Source organism: Mixophyes fleayi, chromosome 7 (genome assembly GCF_038048845.1).
Source record: "Mixophyes fleayi isolate aMixFle1 chromosome 7, aMixFle1.hap1, whole genome shotgun sequence".
Classification (NCBI taxonomy): domain Eukaryota; kingdom Metazoa; phylum Chordata; class Amphibia; order Anura; family Limnodynastidae; genus Mixophyes; species Mixophyes fleayi.
The window spans coordinates 593,889-603,055 of NC_134408.1; the positions used below are offsets into that span (position 1 = coordinate 593,889).

The 9,167-nt window shown below is 37.2% G+C and overlaps 1 long non-coding RNA gene across 1 annotated transcript; it reads right to left on the minus strand.

Moving 5' to 3' along the window:
• Positions 1 to 7,602: 7,602 nt before the first annotated feature.
• Positions 7,603 to 8,386, minus strand: LOC142097121 (uncharacterized). The gene is made up of 3 exons (XR_012678131.1): positions 8,298 to 8,386; positions 8,097 to 8,199; positions 7,603 to 7,799 (listed from the first exon to the last, which is right to left on the minus strand). It is a non-coding gene; the product is annotated as an uncharacterized LOC142097121 (long non-coding RNA).
• Between the last annotated feature and the right edge of the window lie 781 nt (positions 8,387 to 9,167).

The window sequence follows — 9,167 nt, forward strand, 5'->3', positions numbered from 1 at the left end:
GACGCACCCATGTATAAGACGCACCTTAATTTTGGGGCCCAAAATGAAAAAAAAGATGTATTACATAAAGACTGACAGCTCCAAGACTGTGGGAGGTGCCTGAAGGACCTTAAGGTCCTTTTGCCAATCAGCGGAGACACGCTGTGTGAAGCAGCCAGCGGGGACACGCTGTTCCGATTAGCGGGGACTCCTCTCACACCAGGTGCCGACTTCTTCATTAAGGTAAGTAGCGCTTGCAGTGTATAAGACGCACCTTTTTTTTAGACCCAAAATTTGGGGGAAAAAGGTGCGTCTTATACTTGGGGAAATACGGTATATGTTAAGTAGCAGTTCCATATAGTCATTATAGTTAGTACAAGAAGAATTTGTATCAATGGATGAATCAAGATATTCATTTGTTTCTTCATGGAATAAGATCCATTAACAAATATGTCCCACTAATGTATACGACATAAATTTTAATTCTGGTTTCTGGATGGTCACTGTCAATCTCTTGTTGCAGACTGTGCAGTTTTTTGGGCTTGATTGCTGACCATTGTACATAATGTTCACTGTTTGTCTCAGGCATTAAACTTGTAGAAATTTCTGTGATCATTACTGGTTCAGGAAACTCATTATTTTTCCTGCAGGAACAACAATCAGTGTCAGTAATTTCTTAATCAGCCATATAACAATTTTCACTACCACATATACAATCAGCAGGATTGTCAAACCCTTTGCTACTAATGTCAATATTCCCAATATCCAAAATGAATCATTACTGACAACTTTGCCAATGAGGTTATGTAACCACACAAAGGCATTTTCAGAGTTTACTCTCCTATGAGTGCAAATTGTAGAGCACTCCGCATATATTTCTCACAGTGGCATAGAAAATGTGTCACTTATCTGTCTGTTTCACACTGGGTTAGGGAGGCCTTGATCCCTACATCAGTCACAACTATTCTGGAAGAACATATCAACACCATAAGACAGTACATTCCTATTTATCAGAACAAGACTCCCCTGATTTGAAGACTTTGCAGTGTCGGTACCTGTATCAAAATTAGGGTCTGGAATGGAGGAGAACTCTTCACCATGTATTTCAGTTAGTTGTTTCTGTAATAAGGCCACATAGTTCAACAAATCACCACGTACATGCTGTAGTTGCTGTGGAAAATAACAGCCTGTTCTGTGTGCTGTATCTCATATGGTGTTAAACCTGTGTCTCTTCATAAGTGTAGTTCTAATGTTAAGCAGTACTATTGGTAAACATTCTAACCAAGTCTTTTTGGTTTCTTGCATCATTTTCTGTAGTTTTAATTTAATGTCACCATTAAGCCTTTCTACCTGCCCACTGGCTTGTGGCCTATAAGGAGTGTGAAAAGCTTGTGATACTCCCAAGTCCTTCATTACATGCTGCATTATATCTCCTGTAAAGGTTGTACCTCTATCTGATTCAATAACTTCAGGTATCCCATATCTACAGATGACTTCTGAGATTAATTTCTTTGCTGTATTTTTGGCAGTAGCTTTTCCTACTAACACATACTCGTAGGTACCACATTTAGGAAGTTGTATATAATCGATCTGAAGTCTCTGAAAGGGATAGAAAGCCTTTGGAATGCTTCCTCCTGGGGTCTTTACTCTTTGCCCTGGATTGTGTATTCCACATATCTAGCAAGCTGTCACATAGTTTGTGGCCGCAGAGTTGAATCCAGGGGCAATCCAGTTTTTCCATACCCTATTAGTCATTGCTTCTTTGGAATGATGTACTTGTCCATGTGCAATTTGAATCATTACTAGGTATAAAGCTTTTGGTAGGCACCATTTATTTTCCTTTGACCATATTCCTTGCTCATCAAGCTGTGCACCTTCTTTTTCCCACTTTTTCTTTTCTTCCTTTGATACTTGTTTCTGAAAGTCTTTAAGGGTTTGTAGGTCCGGAAATTGAAATTCGTCTGCGTCCCCTTCCATTGAGTCTGCTAGAAAAGTAATATTCTTTTGTTGGAGGGCTGCCTTTTTTGCTGTGTGATCTGGAAAATTATTTTCTCTGGTTTAGGAAGTTCCAATGCTCTAAATAGCTCATTAATTAAATTAACGTGTTTGATGGGTTTTCCATTTGACCCTTGAAAGTCTCTGCTCTTCCAAATAGGTCCAAAGTCATGCGCCACTCCCCAGACATAATGTGAATCTGTATACACATTGGCTGTTTGTCCTTCTGCGTATACACAAGCTTTGCTTAACGCTATTAATTCTGCTTCTTGCGCAGATGATCCAACAGGTAGTGATCCTGATTCAAGCACCTCTTCCTCAGTAGTGATGGCATAGCCTGTATATGGAACTCCATCCATATAATATTTACATCCACCTACATAAAGAGGTAGGGTTGCATCTAAAAGTGGTGTGTCAATGCCATTTAGCAAAGCTGACGTTTCTAATTTCATAAGTTCCAAACAGTCATGTGAAAATTTTTGTGTGTGTATTTCTTCAGCTTCTTTAGTTTCTTCTTCAGACGCGTCACTCAGGTCCTCATATCCCCTCTCTGATGATTCATCTCCTTTGTGACTCCCCTTACTCCCCTCTTTTGAATCATCAATGGGGAGCAGGGTTGTTGGACTGAGTACTGTGCATCTGGTAATTGTTACGTATGAGGCGCTGAGCAAGGCTACCTCGTATTTAGTTAGTCTAGCTGCAGACAAATGTCTTGTTTTTGCTTGATTGAGAATTGCTGTGACTGCATGTGGAACATGAATAACAAGTGCATGGTCCAATACCATATCTGCTACCTTCTCTTTTACTATTGCTGCTGCTACTGCTTTTATACATGATGGAGAGCCTCTTATAACTGGATCGAGTTGTGCCAAATAATAGGCCAGTGGCCTTTGTTTCATTCCATGTTTCAGTGTGAGGACTCCTAGAGCATGTCCTGACTGCTCTTGGCAGAACAATGTGAATGGTTTCAGGTAGTCTGGTCGTCCAAGTGCTGGTGCAGTAGAGATGGCGTGTTTCAAGGCTTGCACTGTGTTCTTTATTTCAGTTATATTGAGCGGTTCTTTTCCCTGTTGTTTCCTCAAGCATTCATACAATGGTTGCATAAGAATTGAAGCTGAGGGATCCACTCTTCGCAAAAATAATCTATGAGCCCCAAAAAGGCTCTGATTTCTTCGACTGTTTTTGGTGTCTTCATGTTTCGTATAACTTTAACTCTTTCAGTTGTAAGATGTCTTGCTCCTGCAGAGATACAATGTCCCAAAAATTTTACTTTTTCCTGTACTAGTTGCAACTTGCTTGGTGATACTCTGCAGTCTTGTTCAGCCAGGAAACAAAGTAATGACTGTGTTTCTGCTTAGCATTCTTCTTCAGTTTCCGCAGCCATCATGAGATCATCTACATAGTGAATGAGTTGAGTAGTTGGATTGATAGGCCTCCATCCTTGGAGAATTAGTGCCATTGCCTCTGAAAATTCTGATGGGCTGGTGACTCCTCCTTGAGGCAGTCTTGTCCAACATTATTGGTTTCCATCATGGGTGAAGACTAGAAGAAGTTGACTATCTTCTGTAATGAGGACTGAGAAGAAAGCGTTTGCCAAGTCGATTACCAAGAACCATTTTGCATTTGGAGGTATCTGATTAAGCAAAGTGTGGGGGTTGGGCACAATGGGAGTGTTGATCAGTAATCTTTTGTTGACCTCTCTTAGGCCATGAACCATCCGGTATTGCACCCCTTGTCCGACATCTCGTTTCTTTACTGGGAATAGGGGTGTGCTATAAGGAGAGCGACATTTGCTTAACACCCCTATTTGTAGGTATCTTTGTATTCGTTCTGAGATTGCTTTGGTTTGAGCTGCAACAAGTGGGTACTGTTTAATTCAGACAGGATGTGTTCCTGGTTTTAGTGTCAGTTTCACAGGACTTACTTTAAGTGTACCCACATCCTGTTTTCCTTTGGACCATAACTTGTCTGGTACTATGTTCAGCCAATCTGGTAGATTAACAGTCTTATCCTTGTGACATGTGCTAATCTGCTCTAGCATGTAGATTGTTGCTGGAAGCTCTTCTTGGACTGGAGATGGGAGTTGACTTGTGAGTTTTACTCCATTTGGAGTGTATTTGATACTGGCTTGTATCTTTGAAAGTACATCTGCTCCCAACAGATTATAGTGACAAGATGAGGAAGTGAGAAATTATATTGGTACTTCAATTGTTTCTTCACCTACTAAAAGTGTGACTGGTTTACTGTAGTAGGTAAATCAATTTCTGTTAATAGTTGTTGAGGTACTTCCTGTTTACTTAATACAGTGCAGTTTGCTCCAGTATCAATTAGACACTCACATTCTTGACTATTAGGTAATATGACATTCACTAGGCCTTTAGTCAAGTCATCTTTCAGAGTTTGGTTATTTGTGAGCCAGAGGTACGTTGGAGTGCCAATTTCCTATGCCAGTTGTTGGTCTGTAGCTTGTTGATTTCTTCTTTCCAGCCATTTCTTATGCTTAATGCAATCTCTTTTCATGTGGCCTCTCTGTTTGCAAAAGAAACAAACTCCTTGTTTTTTTATTTCTTCCAGAGTCATGTTTCCTTTTTCCTTTATTTGTTACTTACCTGCACCTCTTGTGTCTGTACGAACCTTCCAGTCTTGATTTTCTTGGACCACATGAACGGTTTGGGACTTGTCTTTGACTTTCCTCTGCTTCTACTTTTCCCGGTCTTCTATACCTTCCAGATCTTGGAGCATGGATTGCATTTCCATTGTCGCTGCTTCTGGTCTTATAAGGAACAATTGTTGATGATATGTTTCAGAAAGGTCATTAAGGAATCTGGTCTTAAACAGTCTGCGATGTTGGGCATTATCTCGAGTGAAACCTTCATCTTCATGTGCTTGAGTAGCTCTGTCATAATCTGGCAAAGCCAGTGCTGGTGCTGAAGTTACTTTAGCTTTAAATTGGTTAAACATTTGGTTCTGCTCAGCGGAGAGTGGACATGGCTTACGATCATCCAGAAGTGCTAATGCAAGAACACAGGTAATAGCTCATAGGGGGGTATTCAGTTAGCCTTGATTTCGCGATACCCCTACTATTTTACGCGTTTTCGCATTAGCATAGAGTGCACACAATTCCCCTTATTTTACGCGTTTAAGTCGGAAATAAACTATGTTACGCAAATATTACCAAGCCCATAGGAACAAGTGCAGGCAGGCTATTCAATTGTGAATTATCGCGTTACTGCATGTACAATAAAATCACGTTTAGTCATTTTTTCGATCACACCATTGAAGGTGTTTTAAAAGCGTTAATGTATTCTTTGGTTTCAAAAATTATTTTAATAGAACTTTTTTTTTTAATATTACACTATTTACTTCTCTCAAATGATAAGTGTATTAAAAAGAACTTTAATCCCATGAAAATAAAAAAAATGTTTAAAATGATAATAGAAAATAGCAAATGGTATAGTCCAGTGGACATTAGTTACATTTCTCAGTCCACTGGCCTGAGAGAAGAAGACTTTGCAGAGCTGTAGACTGAGCCAACTTTTTGGATTTATATTTCTATATTTTTATCTAAAATTATTAGATAATTTAATAGTTTAATATCTACCTGTATTGATCCAGTTAATTTATACTTCATTTTGTTTTTTTGATGTTTTTTTTTAAATAGAAATTTTCAATTTACAAAGGCATTAGTAATGGAGCCATTTTCTATAACCGTTTGGCAGTTTATGTATGCAGCATGTATTGATGAATGTGCACATGCTGGTTTGCTAGTTGGGGGAGACGAAGGGAATGGTTTTGAAATAGAGGAGAATGTAGCTGTGCATGTGGCTGCAAGTGAGGGAGAGAATGCTGTGGCTCCATTACTTGATGCAAGGCGTCCGGTCCCACGGCCCCGTCTGTACCGCACACGTTGGTTACTTGATGGGGTCCCTGAGGATGAGGTGATAATATTATATCGCCTATCCTCAGATGCAATTTATTGCTTACATGACCTCCTTAAAGAGGACCTGAAACCAACAGTCCCCACAAACCATGCTGTGCCTGGATTGGCAAAGCTGCTTGGGGCATTGCATTTCTTAGTGTCGGGAACCTTTCAACCGACATTGTCTGTAATTGCGGGTTTCTCCCAACCCACATTTTCACTGAGTTTGTTCCGGGTCCTTAAAGCCATGAAAAAACATACTAGGGAATGTATTAAATTCCCACAGTCTGAATTAGAATGGCAGGAGGTCAAATCCAATTTTTATAGTGTGGCACGTATGTCAAATGTCCTGGGTGCAATAGATTGCACCCATGTGGCACTCACACCTCCGCACATAATGGAAGAGAGCTTTTGAAACCAAAAGCACTTCCATTCCATGAATGTGCAGATGGTGTGTGATGCGGGGAAAAAAATTCCTAAATGTTTGTGTTGGCTTCCCTGGTTCCTCTCATGATTCTTTTATTTTGCAAAATTCAGGACTGTTCAAGAGGTTTGAGGAGGGAGATTTTCCTCATGGATGGCTCCTGGGTAAGTTATATCTAGGTAATCGCTATTAATAATTATTTATAAAATGAGAAGAACAGTAATAAAAAAAAAAAATTTTTTTTATTTTTTTATTAGGTGATGCAGGATATGGGAGCCGGCCCTGGTTGCTCACTCCAGTGTCCAATCCAATTTCTGAAGCTGAAAGAAGGTACCAAGCACATATAGCCACCAGAGGTGTAATTGAGCTACTTAAGAGCCGGTTCCGCTGTTTGGACAGGTCCGGCGGTGCGCTTCTGTACTCACCATCAAAAGTTTGCCTTATTGTTATTGCTTGCAGCATTCTGCACAATATCTGTTTGGCAAATAATTTGGAGGTAGAGATAGATCCTGCTGTTTTACAGGATCAAGACCTTTCTTCAGCCACAGCATTTGGTCGGGAAACAGGAACTCGTGAGCGCCAGCGTTTAATTTCGGATTTTGTTTCATGTAAGTGTGAATTTTCTTATGTCATAATTGTTTTTTATATATATAATTTAAATAACTAATATTTTATCTTTTCTTTTTTTTTTTTAGGACTGCAAATTAATAAGTGGGAGATATCTCAAAAAATCGTTGTTCAGCGTTCGGTTAAAGTTTTTTTTATATATATATTTTTTATTTTTTATTTTGATTAAAGTTTAATGTTACTAACAGTTATTTAAGATTTTAAAAGGATGAGCAGTGGAGTTTGTTGGAGGTCTACACACATATTACCAGCACTCTCTATTGGCCAGGTGGGTGTCATCTTTTTTAAAGTGCACTATGCTATGTTTTGTGTAATGCAACCTTATGTAAAGTATCACTACTGACACATACTCACACTGAAATTTCCTTTTTCTCTTTTCCTTTCTCCAATAAGTACCTGTCACAACCATTGGACTATGGATTGCAGACGGAACCAGCGACTGGATTTTGAATAGTGCATGGATTATTGACCCACTTGTATTGTTTTTTTTTGTTATATATAATGTATACTGTTTAAATACCACACAAATCTTCACTATAAGAGAAATGATTGTTTGGTTGTACTAAAAAAAGTTAATCACTCTTTCAAATGTATTAATACATTTTTTTATAACCAATTTGATGTGTTGAACAAATATTTCTTTTTCTATTATATTGTACAACAATCTATATTGATTATAATAATGAAAGACACATGTTTTAAAGACAAAAATAACATATTTTTTAATAATTAACATTATTTTTTCTTTATGCAATAAAATTTCTATTTCATTAATTATTTTTTGTTTTCTGTGGTCCTTGCCTTTCTCCAATTTCTTGTATTTTTCACAGTAGTTCTTATATCCTCTTCAGTCATCTGTGAATTAGGGGGAAAATATATTTTAATTGAAAAAAATTTTTTTTTAACATAATACAGTAGAATTACAATTTAAACATTATCATCATTGACAATTAGTCCTCTATTTTAATTTTCATCAGGATTAAGTATTATCTTGTAAAAATTAGTGATAATCTTTATGAACTATGTATTATTTTTTCACTGTTAACATCAATAGCATTAACAATGAAAATATTTTGCAATGATTGTTACAATTGTAAAAAACATTAGCACATAAAAAAAAAATTAATATACATTTATATATCAATAACATACCATGGTTAATTATATGTTAAACTAAATTCTTGTCTTCAGTTCTTCTTTGGGATTACATCATGATTCGTAGCATAGACCGTTAGATAATTATTAAACCTTTTGTCTAAGGGATTTAAACAGAAAAAAATTATATATAATACCTAATAATATAAAATGTAACATAATCAGATTAATGTAAACAAAAATATATATTACACTTACCATTGTTAAATATTCTTCCACTATTTGAAGGATTACTTGCATGTTTTCATACTAACTTTGTGTATTTTCAACTAAAAAATTGTAAAAAATTATTTTTTCAAATACATAAATATACGCATATTCATATACACTTATACCTCTCTCTCTCTCTCTCTCTCTCTCTCTCTCTCTATCTATATATATATATATATATATATATATATATATATATACATACACATACATACAAACAAACATATAGAAACACACACCTATTTATTTAGAAAGATGATATATTTTTTTACATTATTAAGAAAAATAAAATAAAATTTATGACTCTACACTTACGCTGAACCACAGGAATTTCTGGCGAAAACGTTGCAGAAACAAACTGATGGGACTCTTCAGATTCTGGATAAATAAAACATAATTACATTTTTAAATGACGTTAGTTACATTTGTCAGTATAATAAGGTCAGTATGAACTTGGCACTTTGTAATGATGATGTAAATGTACTGCTAGGTACACAAAACGGTTGATTTATATCCTAAACGACCAGGGCCCTCTTAACATCATTTTGGACCCCCAAACAAAGCTGTGCACCGTGGCCCCTATATATATATAAAAAAATAAAAAAATGATTATATATATGGGCCCTGCAGCCCAGGTGGGCCCAATCAGAGGCAGTGCAAAAAAAAAAAAAAAACCTGAAAAAAATAAATAATGAAAATAGCCGACATACACTGCCAGCACCTCACGGAGGAGGAGAACAGGGAGGGGCCGGATCGCCAGCTGTCCGCAAAGTATTTTCATTGCGCTGCCTCTGACGGGCCCCCGGGCACCTGACCATTGTGCCCAATGGGAAAGATGGCCCTGTAAACGACTAAACT